At 36.3% G+C, this 20,833-nt stretch overlaps 1 pseudogene; it reads right to left on the reverse strand.

Annotated features, from left to right (window-relative positions):
* Nucleotides 1–575: 575 nt before the first annotated feature.
* Nucleotides 576–714, reverse strand: LOC123825027 (annotated as a pseudogene).
* Nucleotides 715–20,833: the final 20,119 nt, after the last annotated feature.

A 20,833-nucleotide genomic window follows, 5' to 3' on the forward strand; every position in this document is an offset into this window, starting at 1 on the left:
ACATACAGCATTTCCCCAGTTGCAAACACAAGATGTGAATCTGTAATACTCCCCTACTATATCCACATGTGTGTGCAAATGGGATATCTGAGATAATTAAAGAGGGACTTCTGACTTCTTCACAGTCATAATCAACACATTTATATTCATGCTTCCTTTTATTCATCTCAAGCACTAGTGACCAAGAGGCACTAGGCAGAACCTTTAACATACTAAGTCTTGTTTTTCTGTGTAAAATGGGGATGAAATCATGTATTCACTAAGTCTAAATATCCTGCAGATAGACCAACAATAAAGAGAGAAAATATATACAAAGTTGATCATTTTTCTTTTTTAACATTAAGACTCAGATAAAAATGAGCATCACCATCAAAATCAAAGAGATCAGGATGTCAAGAATGTATGTTGAAAGTAGATTTGACCAAATAATTCAAATTGAAATGTCTGCTCCATAAAATAAGAATTAAAAAAAAGTACAAACATGATATTTTCCTCTCTCTGAGCAACAGGAAAATACCTAAGCATGTGTGGTGGTGTTATTTTCTTTCTTTTTTAATTTTTTTTTTTATTTAACTCCTTGTCTCCCCATTCACAATACAGACCAGGCAAAGGGCCTGGGCTGAGGTGTATATAGGGTGGGTTTACTCTGCCTCCTCTTTCTGGTGTCATTCTCAATGATAAAGGAATAGTGGCTCATCTATGGACAAAGACATTCTTAAATTTGCTATTTACACATATACATATATTGAGAGAATTCAGAATATATAGAAATTTGTCTCTAAGATAGGCATTTGCAAATTTTATGGAATAATTTAAAGCATAGTGTGAATAATAATCAATTTTTCCCTGATAAAAATGTCTTAATGACACAATAATAAGCACTTTTTTCTCCTAATTAAGGGCCACATGCTGTGTTTGCAGTGATCACAGGGTCTCATTAGAGCCCCATGAAGTCTGGGTATCAGTCACATTAAGTGGGGACTATACACACAGTCCCTCGTGTTCCATGTATTTGCATCTTTTACAAGTTGTTTCAATTCAATTCTTCCACTGTAACCTGAGTTGTAGAAATCAGTGTTAGCACTTGAAATGTGAAGTCATTTTTTCCCCTCAGAGGTATGGAAAATGAGAACAGGGTAAGATGTGTTAGGCAGTGGGGAGTTCAAGACAGTAAGACATGTCTACTTTTTGAAAGGTGGTTTAATACATTTTCTATAAAAATTTACCATGAGAAACTCAGTGTAATTTTAAGGCATTTACAAATAATATATGCAGGATTTCTAACATCCTTCCTCCATGGGTAGTCTTCCTGTTCCAGAAAGGAGAAGATTAAAAAAAAAGTTTTAAAATCATGTATTTATTAATCACTCCATGCTGGACATTGACTTTTTTACCTTGTGGATTTTATATCATGCTTAGACCAGCAAATGGGGAATGGAAGCCACTGACTGAATGGAAGCCAACAAGCATTAGATGATTCTGCTGGTGAACTTAGAGCACCAGTGCTTCCCACTGCCTGGTATTAGCACTTTTGTGCAATTGCCCCATTCCCCTTGAGTGCAGGTGGGATCTCTGAATTGCTTTTAATCTATAGAATATGCAATGGTATAAGCATGATTCTCCTGTGACTACGTTACATTTTATAAGGCTCCATCTTAGCAGACTCGAGGTAGAGACCCTCCTTGCTGGCTTGATGGGGTAAGCAACTATATGGGAGAAGTCTGCAGGATGAGAAACTACAGGAGTCTCTAGGACCTGAACCAACTTCAGTCGATGACAGCAAAATACCACCCTCCTTCATGTATAGTTACTAGGAACCACCTGATGTGACTTTTAGTAATTTAAAATAACAGCTTATGACTTAACAAAACATCTTGCTGTATAGGTAAATTACTCTTGGCCCTTTTCAAAAACTAAAGTCAGAAATCATAGAATTTTTCGAATTGAAGAATTCCAGAGGTTGCAGAAATATGTTCACAGGACCAAACAAGGGATATCAATGAGCAAGGCAGGTCAGCTGTAGGAAAACATAGTAGTGCAGGGGCTTCAGAAAAGGCAACTATCATGAGCCTCAGAGTTAGGAACCTGATAAGGAGCAGCAGGGCTGTGGCAACCCAGAGAGCACACCCCTCTCCTCCCATGCCCCCACCCCCACCCTGCCCCATGTACATGGCTTAGCAGCTCCTTACCTACAAATAATCACTGGCTCCAGTGTTACTAGATCTTGTCCTTTTTATTTTGAAAAAACCCCCAAATACATGAATTATTATTAAGGAAAAAAAATCTGATTACTAAACACTAAAAAGCTAATTATTACAAGTTTTTAAGGACTGCTTTGAAAATGAGGTGCTGGTCAAATAAGACATTCACTCTGATTTGACCCAAGCCCTCATTTTAGAGCTGAGGTAATAAGGATCCAAAATGGGTAAATTACCTGTAAAAGGCCCTACAGTAAGGAAATTGAAGTCCTGGTAATTATAACCCCAGCTCATGCACCTGGAAACTACAGTATGAAATTAAAAATTAAGGATTCACATGCAATTTTTTAATATGAATTATTAATTCTGTTAACTGGCTATAGCAAGATACAGATGGTTTTACAGTAGAAATGGCATGCCTATGAGGTTAAAGGATCATTTTTAAAATTCAGACATTCAAAAGACAAAAGCAAAATAAATGCAAAATTCATTCAGTCTAAGCATGACAAATCACTATTTACTAGTCATGTGCAACCCTCCATTGTATTAAATATTCATGACTTCAGAACGAGGCTGTCAGCTTTCTCCTTTGTCTGAATCACATTGCCTTCCACGAACCGGGTGATGTCAAACCATAGCTGAGTTTCTTGGGATATGGCCAATTAAGAGTCACAGTAAAGGTATTCCTCCCTAGGATTCACAAGGAGTAATGGGGCAAAAGAAACCCAGCATCCCATCTCTAAGTGCAGGATCACTCAACCTTTCACTGCGCTCCAGTTTTGATTTATGAGTTGGTGGCATATGGCTCAGCCTTCAGAAGGTCTGATCATTTCAGTGATAATTGCCTAGGTGTGAAAGTGTGAATGATCAATAACAACATTATTGTGTACTGGGTGGTCAATAGGCATACACATTCAAATGAATTACAACTCAGGCATACGGGCTGGCACTTATACTCAGAGTGCCTAATAATGTAGAATAAAAAAATAGTAAGAAGTGAGTTAGTAGCCAATTTTTCTTTTCAGGAAAATTCAGTGGACTATTAGATATGTATTATATAGCTGTGTTTATTTAGTATAATATTAAGGAGTTTAAAAATTTAAATCCAGCATTATTTATAGAAATTGAGGGAGTGGTAAGATAGTCAGTCTAAAATAGTAACTAAAAAAGCACTTAGAGGCTTTGGGGTACATTACAGATTTTTTCACTCATCATGTTTACTCTGCTAAACCCTTTTGGTAGGGATGAGTCTCTGAGTAGCTCTAGGAAAAAAGTGGAGGCACTGGGAAAGTAACCAAACATACCTTAATTTCATTAAACACTTCCCATTCATTAACAAAAGATTGGAGGTTACTGACCTGACCTTTGAAGGACATTTCATTCTAATTTCTACTCCTAGTAGGACAGTCCTTCCTCCCAGCAGCCTCTCTCAAAATATTGAAAAATTAATATTGAATAATTAATATTTCTTTTGATATTAAAAAATGTTTATTAAAGTAATGTCTGCACAAGTTGTAAAACAAAAACTAGTAGAGAAAGCCTTATTTTGAAAGGCAATGAATAACTGTCATACTTTTCCTATCCTCTATTCCTGCTGGTAAAGGGAAAACTGTTTTAATTATGCTAATTGTTTTTTTCCATTATAATGTAATTATCTGCAAATATTAAAAGAAAATATTATACAATTACTTCCAGATAGATTAACTTTCACATGTCATTTATTGAATTTTGCTATAATGAATGAGGATAAAACTGTTTCCCTAGCAGGACTCCTCTGGCTCACCATTGGGTAGAGGGGGTCAGTCCTCATCCTATTTCTCCTTGTGGGATAACCTTTCAAAAGTAGGAGGAAAAGGATCAACTAGTAACATTCTTTTCCTTATATTACAGAATGTCTTTTGCCTCATTGCCAAGGACTCTGATATTCTAGGTGTCAGCAAATTGGGATTCTACAGAGGTATTAGAGGGTCGAAACCAAAACATCTGATTGAAGGTATTGGCCTCAAGTCAATTGCAACTATTATCTTCTCCATCCTTCTGTTTCTCCTAGTTTGAACCCCAACTAAACCATTCTAGGAAATGTTTTAAGGATTCCTTTATCAAATATTAAATGATGTGTTTTAATAGACTTTCATGGTCTCTCTTCTTGACTTCTTTCACATTGAGTTTCAACTTGACTCTTGTCTCTGTCAGTGGTTTAGTTTATGCTTCTATTTGACTTATAGGACCAACTTGCTTCTGTCTCATTATTTAGCCATTTTGTTATTGTCAACGAAATTGTTATGTATTTCTGCTATATTCTCACTTCATTTCTATTCACATTTAGGCATGATGTAGTGGAAAGCACTGACTTCCAGAAACAACCTGACTTCCTAGTTTTTAATTTGAATGCATGGCCTGGGACACATAGAAAAAGAGGTGGTTAATAAACTCTAAACCCTGAGCATCCGCCCTGCTTGACGCAGCTGTGGTGGTTAGCGTCTCAGCTCTCAGGGATGACACTAGTCCATATGCACCTTTTGGCCACACTTTTGTTCAGTTGATCTATGAGTCATTAATGACTACACAGAGCTCAGTGGAATTCACTTTTTAAAATAAAGGAAGTGATATTTTTATAGAAGCAATAATGTTAGTTTTAAATCATAAAGATGAAGAAAGCCAATGTCTTGAGGAAAAGTCAGTCCAGCCATTTTACTCTCTAAATAAATGTCTAATTATATCTATAATCTCATTTTCCAGTTTATAGATGTATTTATAATTCAGTTGTGATTGAAATTTTAGTCTTGAGAAAAGATCTTGATTTGACACAGCAAAATATAAAATATAATCTTAGAAATAAATAATCATTGAGCTCTGCCAACCACAATTCTACTCTCTTCTAAACTCCAGTCAGGTTCTAACTCCTCAGCAAGCAGATGAGCATGTACTCTGTGCAGATCTCTGTGAGCTACCTGGCACAGCAAAATGTGTCAAAAATTATCCCCTCCTTCAAAATTTAAATTCAGTTGTATGATAAGCACAAAATGCTAACACCATTGTAAACACACGTGGTGAGTCCCTATGTCAGCAGCATTGCTTGAGCTGCCACTGTGGGGGTTGCACATAAAAGCACTGGAAAGGACATGGGATGTGAATGTCCTTGATCTTTTAAAAAAAATCAAGAGCTAAAATATATGCATACATACACAATACACATAGTAGACATGTGTAATACATATGCATATGTGTGCTAATTAATTTTTCCATGCAAAAAGGAAAAAGATTATTTATGGGGAGAGATGTCATTACTGACAGGAAATAACTCATTGAACAAAGTAGATGAGCACCAGAAAATGGACTAACTAGGGATGTGTAAGACTTTAAAATGTTTTAACCTCCAGAAATAACTATAGTCATGCTTTAGCATAAAATCTATGGAATGATTCTTGATATTTAGAAAAATATTTACATTTTCTGTGGAAATTTTGTTGTATTATAATAGTATAGTTTCTGACTTGGGTCTTTTAAAAGCTGGCTGCAGATGGGATTTCACTCTTTTCTATGAAAAGCTAGCACTAACTCAATTTAAATGTCTATATTCTTCGCAATCTCTCCCTAACAAATTGTTTATAGTATGTCTCTTAAGAAGGTGAAATATTATTTATTAGAAGATAAAACCCTCTTATTCTATCTTTTCTTTAAAATCATCAAAACAGAGAGTTACTAATCTTAGCTTTTATTTAAAAAAAACTTTTTGAAAGGAAATGATGCATTTACGACCTTGAGTCTGATAACAGGGCAAAAGAATTAGTCTTCCTTAATTCATAGGAAAGACAGACAGAAAAATATTTTTATGTTGTAGGCAACATACAACTTCAAAATAATGCCTTCCATGAGACAAATCTCAAAGCCTTTCAATAGCAATTAAGCAAAGTACACCTGAAGATGCTGTGCTACAAAAATGCTGAATTAAAGTCCAAGCTGTATCCCACCACCACCTCCCCGCAGATGAAGGCTGCTGCTGCTTCTTTTCTAATGAAGTACCCTCTATTAGGAAGCTTCTACCCAAAAGTAACGGTTGTTTTTCTAACTGCAGATGTTCAGCGGTAGGAATTATCTGATTCAGAGGGGAAGCAGATTTCAGAGGTATATGAATATCACAATGAAAACCTGTCAGTCCTGCAGTCACGATTTCAATGCAGCCCTGACCCACAGGCACAAAATCACCTGCAGTGCCTTGGCTCCCCTCCGGCCTCTTTCTCAGCCTTGGCCTGCTTTTGCATTACTGTCTCCACTGCCATTTCCATCAGCTAGTTAGTTTTTGGGGGCAGCAGTAACCTTAACACTGTCGGCACCTCCATGCATGGTCTTCTTTCAATTGCCTATGGCATTTTGAAAGATTGTATACTGCTTACTGTATAGATTTTATTAATCAATTTTTATTAGCAATTAATTTGGTAAGCCTGTTTATTAGTTTTTGCAACCACATAAATAACCAATGCAGAAGAGAGTTAGGGTAATAAGGACAAAGAAAGACCAATGCATTAAAAGAATAAAAATTAGATACAGGTTTACACCCTTGCATTAAGAGACAGTTGACTAGACCAGAACAGAACCATCAGTAAATTGGAACATTGTAGTGGGACCTTGTTGTTCTAGGGACTGCTATGAAAGAATTATGAAGAGGGAATATCAAAAGTGATCTGAATAAACCAGCAGTGATCCACGGCAAGTTCCCCAACCAAGAAAAAGCTAGAATAGCTAAGTCCTACTTTTCAGACTTTATAGGTGCTCTCAGTCCTCCCAAGGTGAAACACTGGGCTCCAGGCCCCAGAGAAAAACAGTAACCCTGAGGTTTATAATGTTTTAATTACTCATTGAAACACAAGCTGGTGCATGTGTACTCAATGTCTTTCAGTTTGTGAAAATCTGGGAAGCCAGACTGAAGCTTTATCACTAAATCTGAAATATGGTGCTTTTCTGAGCTTCCAAAAGTCACTCACCCTCTGTTTCTCCATCTGCACATCAGGGAAATCACAGCAGACACCAACCTAATGCATGGGGATATAATGAGTTTTTAATGAGACAACATTTATATAGTGCTTTGAGCATCTAGTGAAACTCTGCTATATAAATACTAACTATTCTCAGGGTAATATTAGCACAGTCTATTGAATAAAATGAGGAATCTTAATAAAAAGAGCTAACAAGAAAAATGATCTTTTGGCAAAAAGAAAAAAGGCAACCAAGAAATAAACCCTTGAAAACATTAATCTGTCCTCTTCCTCATATTTCTGCTTCAGTGTGAATGACAAGAGTGGGGAGTAGGCAGGAACAGATGCAAATCAGAGAAGGCTCACTGGACCTGGGATTGCATTTACATCTGGATATTGGTTTTGAATGTGGCCTCTCAACAAGGGAACACTTGAGGCTTCTTATTTAGATTTAAAATACAAATATGTTTGGCAACTTGATGGGAGAAATACCTAATGTTGCTGTATTACCTCTTACACTTTTGAATTAAATCATCTTTTCTTTAGGAGCCATGCTCTATGTTAAAGGCAAAAATGGCAAGTGGGATGCGGATGAAGAGAAAGGGAGACAGGCAGTGTGCTACAGATAGTAAAGTAATAGCCAGTGGCTATCACAGTCACTAACATCCACTCTACACTTTAAAATTAACCAATATACCAATTCCATTTATTCCACAAAACAATCGATGAAGTCAGTGTTACTGTATTATCCCCTGTATCTGTTGGCTAGGGCTGCCATAATAAAGTACTACAGACTGGATGGGTTAAACAACAGAAATGCACTTCCTCACAGTTCAGGAGGCTAGAAGTCAGTTATCAAGGTGTCAGCAGACTTATTTCTTCTGGCCTTTTTCTTTGGCTTAGAGTTAGTTCTCTTCTCCCTCTGTCTTCACATGGTCTTTGCTTTGTGTGTCCCTATGGCCTGATCCCTTTTTATAATGACACCAGTCACAATGGATTATAACCCTCATTTAAACTGAATTATCTCTTTAAAGTCCCTATTTCCAAATATAGCTTACCTTCTGAAACACTATGGGTAAGGATCTCAACATATGAAGTTGAGGTAGTGGGTACAATTTAGCCTATATCATCCCCACTATATGATGGGGAAAATGAAGGCAAAGGAAGTTAAGTGACTTTTTTTAAGGGTCAGAGACCTCTAACTTAAATATCCGATAACTTGAATTCAAGCCTTGAGCTCTGACTCCTGAGCCCTTCCTCTTGTGGGATGGACAGGCTGGAAAAGTCAGAGTGTGGGAGAGTAGCACAAGCCAGAAATGGTCTTGTGTGTCTTGGGGCACCAAACTACTTCACCTGAAGCCTTTCATAAAAAGAAACAGACCATTTTAAGGAAAAGTACTAGTTACATATTATTTCTTGACATTCACATGTATGCTGAAACAACCAAAAGGAGGCAAAGGAAGCTTCATAATTCATAGAAATGAACAGTAATTACCCCCTATTATTAGATGTCTTTTAACATTGCCCATTGATAACAACTTATGCCTAGTTTTTGTAGTTAGTCACAGGATTATAAGAATAACTTGAGGGGATAGTGGGTGGGGTAGGAATAGATTAATTAGAGATGGTAGGGGTAGGTTTTTATTATTCTTACTTTGTCATAAGACACCTAGGATTGAGTTACTTCTTACAGTATTTTTCCAGCTCCATGCCCTTTTGTATTAGTACCTAGCCTAATGTCCCCAGTTCCCTCATATCCCCATGTGGTATTAGATTTCATCCCAGGATAATGAGTAGATATTTTCATTTGTTGTTTCCACCACCCCCAACACAAGGCTTATAAAGGTACCTCTTGGGAGAACCCAAACATCTGGGATAGAGTTGATCAGCCAGATGTCTCAGAAAATGCAGCAGAGATGTCCAAAAAGACTGCTCTGAGACATGGAACCCAGGTGGCAGTTTCAATAGCAGGTAGTTGGATCTCATTTTCCTAAAATTTGTTCTTTACTCCTTTTACAAAATGATCCTCCATTCCTCTTTTAAAAAGTTCCCTATCTGTATGTAGGTTTTTATATTTAGTCTATATCATTGTTATTCATTTTATCTTAGAAAATCCTAGGAAGAGAGGAACATACTCACCTTCATGGCCAGAAAGAAAAGGCAGGCATCAATAGACCAGACTGTATTCATAACTGAATGACTCAAAAGTCAGTGAGCCTTACTTTTTTATCTGTAACTTGTAAATGATAACATAGGGCCAGCTTCCTGGGAGTGCAATCCCACTCTGCGAAGGGCCCCATGGTTGGTTTGATGCTTTGGTGTCACAGTCTTGAAATTGTTATTCATTTATGAAAAAGGAGCTCACATTTTCATTTTGCTGGTCTTGCATACTTGCTCTATCTATCTCACAGAGCCTGAAAACCTGCTATGTTAACAACAGACTATTCTGAATATAGAAGCTAAGTCAAAGTTCATTTTCAAGGATGGGCATAGAGTAATGAAGAAGTACCTCTCGATTAGACTGGCTATGAAGAGAATGCCCAGGGCAGGGTAAGGAGACTTGGTATCTAGCCCTGGCCCCTCACTGTCTACATGGCTTGGGTAACTCTTCATATCCCAGGTACCTCACCTTAATAGTGCTGATCTGTGGTTCTCTTCTTGGGTGCACATTAGTGCCATCTGGAAGATTTTTAAAATATCGGATCTTGGGTCCTATCCAAAAATTTCTGATCTCATTGTTCTGGGATAGAGTACAGGTGGATGTTGGGTATTGGCACTTTTTTAAGTCCCTAGATGGGTAGGAATGGGGAGTAACTAGAAATCAAGTGTAAATCAATATGACTACTTTGGAAATGAGCAGTTGTGTACACTAAACTGAACACATAGATATCCCATCGTCTAGCAATTCTATTCCTGGATATACACCCAACAAAATGATTACAAGTGTTCACCAAAATAATCATAAAGTAATATTTATTTAAGCACTATTTGCAATAGCCAAAAGCTATAATAAACCCAAATTTCCACCAATAGTAAAACAGGTAAGTAAATGATGTCATATTCATAAATGGAGTATTAGACAACAATGAAAATGAATTTATTACTGCTTCTTACAGATTCTCACAAACACAATATTGAGAAAAAACAGAAAGATACAGAGAACATGATATATTATTTCATAAAAGTAAATTTCAAAAATAAGAAAAATAATTTTAAAGTATTTAAAGTCAGGACAATGGGTACTTCTATAGGGAAGTAATGACTAGGAAGAACACAGGGGCTTCTAATAGCTAAGATTGTTCTGTTTCCCAGTCTGGTAGTGGTTACATGAATATACTACATTCACCTTGTAAAAATTAATTGAGCTAAACACTCATGGTTTGTACATGTTATATTCAATAACTCAATATGAACAATGCCAACATAATTTAAATGTGCAGCCAAAGTTGTGAATCACAGAATAGATTATCTGTGGTGTCCCCTACGACACTCAACATTTTATTGGACTTTTCTCAGACCTTTGACCCTATTAAGGTTGAAAATGTTTTTCATGCTTCATTGATACCTCTTTTCCCTCTGTTCTCACAAATTTACCTCCAACATGCAAAGGTCCCTCTGTTTGCTTGTACTAGAAGTTGTTTAATCTGGTCGTCAAAAGGTCACAGATTTAATCATGCACACACTATTTAGTCATGGAAACAAATATTTCTTTAAATGTTTTCTCCTCTCATGTATTCATCATACACTTTATAGATAATCAATGAAGAGAAAGAAGGAGGTCTTAGGTTCAATAATAACCTGGTGCACTGAGCTTTTATGCAAGCACACCATATTAAAGAGAGCAGAGTGAATGTGCTGCTTCCAGTTATGCTGGAGATTAGCTGTCTCCTCTGCACCTCTTGACAGTAGGTAATAGGCAGTGTATTTACTCTCTATGGAAAAAGACTGTTGGAGAAATCTATTCTCAAAACCAACAGAAACACACAATAGAGTTCAGGGCTAAGCTTATCAGCAAAGACCAACAGGGCTCCTTCAGTGTTCTGTGTTTTGAGCATCCCAGTATAAATGTGCAAGACAGGTAACAAATGTGAATTGTTGGCATCATACATCTTCAGTCTTTTGAACCTTAGAAAACAGAGTGCAAGAGATGTTCATGAATGACATAGTAAACACAAAGCCCCTGATCATCGGAAGTTGGGCAATCAAAACTGCAGAGTAATACAATGAACTACCTCTCATACCCTCAGGGAGAACCAGTTCTATAGCCTCACTGATACTCAAGGACCCAGGGACAATCTAGAGCAAAAACATTCATGACCACAGTGAAAGTTTTATGTATTTTCTTCAAAATAAAGAATATTAATAAAAGTACACTGGTAGCAGATGTAAGGTAATTTTGTTGTAGATTCAAAGGCATGGAAATAAGAAATGAGGCTTATAAATGATTACATTAATATATTACCTTGTTCAGTAGTACAGTAAATTTATGTTTAAAAGAAAGGGAATTGCCTCAAAAGCAAATGTGTTTAGATTATCATGCCCTCCTTTAATAGTAAAGGAAAACCATTTTATATGTCTAATTTTTTTAAAATTTATAATAATGAACTTAGCATTGCAGTTGAACAAATGTGAGCATTGAACTTAATAATTTGCAGTGGAGATTGGTATTGGTGAAAATCTATTTCACTGATTTAAAATTATTTTTATATCCAAATTTAATAATATCAGTGGATTGTATTATTTTCCTTTGAGAATTAACTATTCACTAAATACTTATTACAATTTATAACAGCCTGATCTTGATGTTAAAGGAGATGGGAAGAAATCTAAGCAAGGTCCCTACCTTTAGAAACAACATAAACTCTAATGGATAAAATAGCAAAGGAATGATATAACACATGCAATGCATGATCTAAAACACAGGTGGTAAACACAAGCAAGGCCTGCAAGCTGAATCCAGCCCTCCACCTTGTTTTATCCGGCCTGGAACCTTGTTTCTACCCAGTGGCAATGCCAAGCTCCTTGCCCCTAGTTAAGAAGTAGGTTCATTTATACAGTCCTAAAATTACATTTGGCCCTTTGAAGGCTGCAACCGCTAGGCTGATGTAGCGCTCAGTGAAAATGAGTTTGACACCCTTGTAAAAGTTCACACTTAGAGTGACTCTAAATGTGTGCAATTAGGGACAGATTCCATTTATCAACTCAGCTTGAAAGGGTGGTCGACTCAGATAACTGGAGGGTCTTCCAGAAAGAGGAAGCATGAACACAGCCATAAAGCAATGTTCTTCAAAATGTGGTCCATTAACAATCTACATCACAATCTCCCTAAGAAAATGATACTTTTAGCCACACCCCTACTTCAACATTCATACTCAGTATGTCTGTTCTAAGGCCTAAGAATATACATTTTTAAAGCCTGTCATGAAATCTACAACATAAACAAAAGAATGCAAATAATATATTCTAATTAAAAACTAATATAAAAATGAAAAAAGGAGGCCTGGAAGTAGTGGATTGGAAATAGAGTGTGTACCTCCTCCTTGAATACCAGAATAAAGAGAGTGGACTCTTTTGAAACAAGAAAAATGACTTGAGGTATTTTCAGCAGAAAAGTAACAAGGTCCAAGAAGTGTCCATCGACTCAGCAATGGTGTGAAGGATAGAAGGAGCAGGAGGAGCAAGAGAGGCAGGGTGGAAAGTGAGGTGGCTACTCCAATTGTCCCGACTGAGGGAGTAAGTTCAGATGCAGATGGAAGATGAAGGAAGAGACAGAAATAAATATATTTGAGAAAATAAAAAGAAAACTGTGATGTTCACAACAGAAAATAGAAAATTCTCAGGCTACTGCATCACCATGTTCAGAGCAAGACACAGGCTGGGCCACTCTGACCACAGAATAGCCATTCCCCTCACCTTGCTATGAGTGATTGCCATTTCTTTACCACAGATAACTCTGGAATTATTTAATTGTGTTTAATTTCCTTTAGATTAAACACAATTAAAAACTGGAATCACTGAATTCCCCTATATACTTTTTAAAATGACATATAACCATCATTTAACTTTCAGATGCACATGTTATTTGATATGTTTATATATTATAATATGATTACCACCAGGGTATTAGTCAATGTCTCTATCATGTCACATAATTATCGTTTCTTTTTTGTGGTGAAAACAATATCTAGTCTTTTATCAACTTTGAAGTTTATAATACAATGTTGTTGACTATAATCAGTATTCTGTGCATTAGATCTCCCAAATGTATTCATCTTCTAGTTGCATTTGTACCCATAAACATCTCCCCATTTTCCCAGCCCCCTGCCCCTAATAACCACCATTCTCCTGTTTCTACGAGCTTAGCTTTTTTAGATTCCACACATAAATGATATCATACACTATTTCTCTTTAACTCACCTCACTTATCACATTGCTTTCCTTTTGATAGCATTCAATGGAGGACAAGCCTCTACTTCTCTAACTCCTCCTCAAAGTTATCTCAAATAAGCACAAATCCAATAAAAAGCCCTCTCAACCCCCCTAAAGTGAAATGCTTCTGAGGTTTGCCTAGGGTGTATTCTCCCTTGCTACAGCAAACTAAATAAACCTAACTTTGTTTGACCATTGAGGTACTCCATAGTGGGCTTCAAAATATAGGGCATCAAATGGGTCAAATCAATATCACTAAATGACTGGCTGAGCAAAGGGAGGAGATTAAAAATTTACTTTACAGTTTGAAGACCTACTAAGCATAATAATTCCACAGGGGTGGGAGGAGGAATGTCAGAAGCATGTGCTGATTTTAGACTTCCTAAATTGGGATAGTATGACACTCAAGGCAAAATTTGGGGCAGAAGACATGTTTATGGGCCTCCAGCAGAGGAGGAGACATCAAAGAGAAGTAGAGATAGAGGAGCATTGTGCTAAGGTGTCACCTTTAACTGGGTATAATACTGTCCTCCTTGTCCAGCCCTGAATTCCAAACAGGGCTGGACAAGGAGAACAGTATGTCATCCTCAATGATTTCTGATCAAACAGTTTCTTTACATAGCATCACTGGAAAGATCAGCAAGTCATTGTCTAGATTATTCAACCTTATAAAAAGAGAAAGGATTGCTATTTGCAACAACATGGATGAATCTGAAGGACATTGTGCTAAGTGAAATAATCCAGACATAGAAAGACAAATTCTACCTGATCTTATATGTGGAATCTAAAATAAGTCAAATTCATAGTGACAGAATAAAATGCTGGGTACCAGGAGGTGGGGAAGAGAGATTTGGGCCAAGGGGTACAAAATTTCAGTTACAAGAAAAATTAATTTCTGGAGACCTAATATACAGCATGGTACCATAGTTAACAATAATTATATTTTTGAAATACGCTAAGAGAATAGATCTCCTGTTCTCACCACAAAAAATAGTAACTATGTGAGGTGATAGATATGTTAATTAGCTTAATTGTGGTAATCATTTCTATACATATATATAATATATATAAATACCTTGTTGGAAACCTTAAGTATATACAATTTTATTCATACTTCAATAAAGCTTGGGGGGCTCACTCCATGAAAGCAATGAGTTTATTCTGCTGTGTTCTCAGCATCAGATCTTGCCTATCATATAAGCATTTAATACATATGTACTCAATAAATGAAGAACAATAGAATTCAAAGGTGTTGGTTCGCAGAATACTAGAAATTTGGTCTCCTTTTCATCCTTGTGCTGGCTCTGGAAGTAGAAAACAAAGTTCCTAGTGACAAAATTTTAAAAATAGAGATATTTTTACTGTTAATAAGGATATGGAGCAATTGGAACCCTTGTGCATTGTTAGTAGGAATGCAAAATGATGCAGCCTCTATGCAAAACAGTATGGTGGTTCCTCAAACATTTTAAAATAGGATTACCATATGACCCAGCAATCCCACTTTAGGTATACACGCAAAAGAATAAAAAAGCAGGGTCTGCAAGAGATACATGTACTCCACGTTCATGCAAGCATTATTCCCAATATCCAAAAGAAGGGAGCAACCCAAATATCTCTCAGTAGATGAATGAATAAAGACAATGTGGAATATACATACAATGCATTAGTTAGTCTTAAAAATGAAGGAAATTCTGACATGCTACAACATGGATGAATCTTGAGGATGTTAAGCATAATAAGCCAGTCTCAAAAAGACAAATCCCGTGTAATTCCACTTTTATGAGGCAACTAGATTTGTAACATTCATAGGAACAGAAAGTAGAATGATGGCTGTCACAGGCCAGAGGGAGTGGGAAATGGGGATTCATGTTTCATGGGTACAGAGCTTCAGTTTATCATGATGAAAAGTATTCTGGAGACAGGTTGCATAACAGTATGACTGTCCTTAGCACTACTGAAATGTACTTTTGAAAATGATTAGAATGGCAAATATTATCCTATGCATACTTTATCACAATTTAAAAAACAAGAACAAGATAAACCTCAGCACATACTCCAGTAACACATGACAATAGAAAAGGATGAGCTGTGTCAGCCAGAGGTCACCCTCACTCGGATGAGGACAAGCATCCACATCCACCCCATTGCAAGTATTTTCAGAGCAGTACCTCGCAGCAATGGTTTTGTCCAAGGCCCTCAATGAGGGCTCCACCAAACAAAAAGATTCACCACACAACAAGGGAGGCACTTAAGTAACTTTAGGAAAATCTATTATCTTCAAAATTATTCCCCATAGAAAAGAGCACCTAGTTTAGGAGTCCAAAATAGGAAGATCAGGGAGCTAATGTTTTTACATTTAAGCAGTTAGAAAGATGGATGGGTGTAGGAGACAAAACATGAAGCAAGAAAAGCTGAACTTCAGGAGGCAGAGTGGGACACTAGAGGATTCCAAACTCAGGGAAGAGAAGGAAGTGATCAGGAAGCCACACATGAGTGGAAGAGTCAGTTGTTAAGGGGCCAGGATGCAAGTTACATTTGGCAGGGAACAGAAGCTGGCTCCTATACTCTGACCTTGGCCATTGAGCTCCATCCTTCTGGGTTGATAGAGGAGCTGTGTAAGTGCCCACTAGTTTCTCAGACACATTCTGACATATGGCAGGAAAAAGATCAACAGGTTTGGTGATTAGGTGATCCATGTTGTGGTTGGAGAGAATATTTTAATATACTGGTGGGATTTGAAGTTAATATTAATTACAAGAGATCAAAGAGTGAGACTGAAATGAAAAATGGAGGGAACAGATAATGATCATTCTTTTAAGAAAATTGTTTTGAAAAGAAAAGGAGAAATAAGATGTTATTCTTAGAGGTCAGCAGGGACAAGCATGAAAGATAGCAATGTTTTCTTTCCTTTTGCGGTAGGCCAAATGAGATTTCCACTCACTAAGATATCCATACTCTAAGCCTTAGAGTCTGTGACTATGTTACCTTATATGGCAAAAATAATTTTGCAAATTTGATTAAGGTTAAGGAGATTAAGATGGGAGATTATCTGGGTGAACCCAATCTAATCACACGAATCCTTAAAAGTGCAGAATTTTTTCTGGCTGGGTCAGAGATGCCATGCTGCTGGTTTTAAAGACAGAGAGATGACGGGCCAAGAACCGAGGAAGGCAGGAGTTCTCTTGAAATTAAAAGGTAAGGAAACAGATTTTACTCCAGAGCTTCCAGAAAGAACCAGCGTTTTTAAATGCCATGATTTTAGCCCTGTGAGGCCTATGATAGACATCTGACCTCCAAAACTGTAAAATAGTAAATGTGTGTTATTTTTAGGCAAGTATATTAATGGTAATTTATTACAGCAGAATAGGAAACTAATACCTCTTTACAAATAAGCATTGTCAAATTGCCATAATGTATTATAATGGGGTACAAAATTATGTTACATGGTATGATATTAACTAAAGCATTAAATTCAAGTTAATAAATACAGCTGCCATCTACCCAAGAGGTACATATATACTAGTTGTTTTAGTCATGATTACACTAATTACTATAAATAGTTTTCCTGAGAATGGGAATTTATTTATCTTAAATGACTAAAAAATAACACAACCAAGAAAAGGAAAAAAAGCACCCTTGAACTGTACAAACATTACTTCTGAATCAGAGTTCATTTATCATTTATTCAACAACTTATTTAGTCCCTTCTCTATGTCTTGTTCTATAGTAGGCTGTGTTGGTAAGTACAGAAAACAAGACAAATTCACTGCCTTCCAAGAGCTTACACTCTAGTAGTGGACTATAACTAAAAAGAATGTAAAATTATGCCACATGATGGATGACAAGTGCCTGAAAGTAAAATAAAATGGAATTCAGAAATATAGGGTAACTGAAGAACATGCTAATATATAAAGGATGACCAGGGAAAGTCTTTCTGAGAACAGTAGGAAGTCCTATGTGGCTAGCACAATGAGAATAGGAAACATGGTAGGAAATGAGCTCAAAAGGAAGTAAATAGGGAGGGAGATAACTTAGACCTTACAGGATACTTTTAAAACTTTAGCTTTTACTCTGAGTAAAACAAGAAGTCCATTGGAAATAAGATTGCGAACAAAGCCGAAAGGTAACCCAAGTTAAATATTGAAAGAACCACTCTGAGTGCTATGTTGAAACTCACAGAGGAAGTGGGGAGAGGCAAACACACAACAAGAATCCATTTACAGGTGGAGGAGACAGCACCTTGGACTACAGTGGTGACCTTGGAGGATGCAGTTGGGTTCTAGAGCTGACAGGTTTCACTGGTTGGTTGTGGTTTGTGAAAGAGATAAGAAGTCAACAATGACCCCAAGATTTGGGGCCTGCACAACTGGAAAAGAGAATTGCCAACCTGAAAGGTCCTCACAAGATAACTTATGGCCAGCTGCCATCTGGCTCTAGAGAAACATTCCAAATCAGCTTGCCAAAATCTAGCTTACTGCCACCCTCTCTCACTATCCTCTTTATTGGCTCTACCTTTGTAGTCTGTGCCAGCCAGTTTCCTACTTCCAGATTTTTCCATTATCTGTTTTCCTTCCAACTCCAAGGATGCTGCTAAGCCCTCTCTTGGTATTACCTTGGTATTCTGCTGGAAGACTGAAAGGGGAGGAGAAACAATGTAGTTCTCTCTACTGTTTGCAAGCCCATTTCAAAGTATTCTCTCTTAATAAATCAAAACTGAATCTCTGACTGTTGTTGGTGGTGATGAACCTCTGAAAAACTCAGATCCTGAAGTTAAAAAATAGTGCTTTTTGCCATAACACTCAGGTTTGAGACTTTAACTAAAATTTGGAGGCAACAGGAAAAGTCCCTTTCTGCACTATGCTAAATATATATGATATTATATAGCCAATAAAAATAATTATAAGTTTAAATTTTAATTTATTATATTAATTTATTATATTAAAATTTAATTTAATTTTAAATTAAAATTATATTAAAATTAATTTAAAGTGACTTGTCCTCCATATAAAAATAAGAAAATAAAAATAGACTATTTATAAAATAAGCACTAATATATTAATATGCAATAACTATATGAAAACTACCAAATCTCATTAATATGAAATGAATAAAACTTAAAGCAAGAAGATAATGTCTGCCTATTAAGTTGGATATGCTTTTAAAAATCATCCCATTACTGTCCTATGCAGTGTGAGTTGGCACAAATTCTGTTAATTGGTATAAACTTATGGATTCCAAAAATGTTTTTCAAAAAACAACTAAGAAATGACAAATATTTCAAGGGATTTTTATTGCAACATTACAAGGAGGGGAGGACCTAGGAAGAAAACAGAATTATCTTCTGGAGTCTGGGTCCTGTGTAGTACAGGCTTCCCCCACTAAGTGAGTGTTCTAGGAACCCATATGTATCAGTGTACCAGCTGGCATTGTTGTGAGAGGCTACATTTGGCTTCAGTGAATTTTTTTTAAGAGTCTTTCAACATGTTTGTCCCTTTCATGAAGGCTAATTTATAAATGCATCTGCCCACACTGCTCTGAGTGTTCAGCAGTTTTGGAAAAAACCGGCATAACGCCCATGCCCCACCCTCACTATTCATCTGATCTTGCCCTTGAGTGGATTTTTTTTGCTTCTGTGGATGAAAAAAGTTATCAAAGGGAAACGTTTTGCCAATGTGGAAAATGTGAAACAAAAAGTGGCAGAAGCACTAAAAGGCATCAAAATTGACAAGTTTAAAAACTGTTTTGAGTAGTGGAAAAATATCTTGATAGGGGTATTGCATCAAATGAAGAGTACTTTGAAGGTGACTGAAGTTGAAAAAATAAGAATAAATACACAATTTTTTTATAAATAAGTTTTGGGTTTTTTGGGTCCCCTCTTCTAGATATAAAAGTAAACATTTGGAAGCAACTGAAAGTCCAACACAAAAGGACTGATTAAATCAATTACAGAACACCCATATAATGAAATACTATGTATTTATTAATATATATATACACCTACCTGTATGCTTTTATATGTGTGTACATAAAAATAATTATAATGTTCTAAGCAATAAAAAGCATACTGCTAAGTAACCATAATATGATCACATACTGGTGTACATTAACACTACAGAATTAGTATAAATTTATACTCATATAGCCATAGCATTAGTAGCTTCTATTGCCTTTATTCTCTAAATTTTTCTATGTGTATAAATTTTTTTGATGGGAAAAACATCAATAAAAGCTATGCAGAGGTTGTTTTCAGATTTATATTGACTTAAGGAAACATTTATGGTATAATGCTGGGTAAAAGAAGTAAATAGAAAAAATTTTGAGTAGGAAAAGACAAAGGAAATACATTGAAGTATTCATAATGGTGATCCGATGTTATTTTCTTCCTTTATAGTTTATAAGCAATCCAATTGAAAAATGGACAAAAAATCTGAACAGACACATCTCCCAAGATATAAATTTCCTACATCAAATGTATATTATCTTTATCACAAAAATTTATTTTAAGACTTTTTATTATTTGTATTGTTCTACTTATCTCTTTAGCTGGATTGGTTTGCAATCTCAAAGCTTGAAAGAGAACTGGTTTTTGCTATCTGTTCCCCCTTTGTACACTCCCCACTGCTCTAATTGTGAAAAAGTTGGCAGCTAATTGATTTCCCTCTTCATCTTTGCCTTTCTACTGAGCCCACGTTCTTATCTTCAATCCAGCCCTTGTTGCTATGTATTTCTTTTTCCTCTATTTCACCCTGGGGTGGTTTTCTAAAACATGATTCACTACTCTGAAATATGAGTATCAGTCACAAAAGAGAAAAAGCTATGCAGATAGAAGTAGAAAACTCTGGATTTTTATAACAGAATGTCTACTGTTTTTAGGGCCTGAACAGCACTTTAATTTTTTTTTAAATTTTTATTATTTTTATTTTGTTCAATTACAGTTGTCCCTATTTTCCCCCAGTACTGTCTCCCACCCTACCCACCCCCACCTCCCACATTCAATCTATGACTGATATCCACAAAGAAATTTCTATGTGAAAAGTATATCATCTAACCAAAGAGACAAAGATGAGATCTCTGACATTCAAGGGGGAAAAAAAAGAAAAAGAACGAAACGAAAACAGGAGCCATGACTATTAAGACCTAGCAGGAAAACAGAGCTCTGAGTCACCAAGCTAGATTAGGTCCTCAAGGAAATCTGTAAAATTAAGTTTATAAAAGCTGGCCCAGCTGGTTAAT

The sequence above is a fragment of the Phyllostomus hastatus genome, unplaced genomic scaffold, assembly GCF_019186645.2.
Source record: "Phyllostomus hastatus isolate PE091 unplaced genomic scaffold, TTU_PhHast_1.1 phas_contig_58, whole genome shotgun sequence".
Taxonomy (NCBI): Eukaryota; Metazoa; Chordata; class Mammalia; order Chiroptera; family Phyllostomidae; genus Phyllostomus; species Phyllostomus hastatus.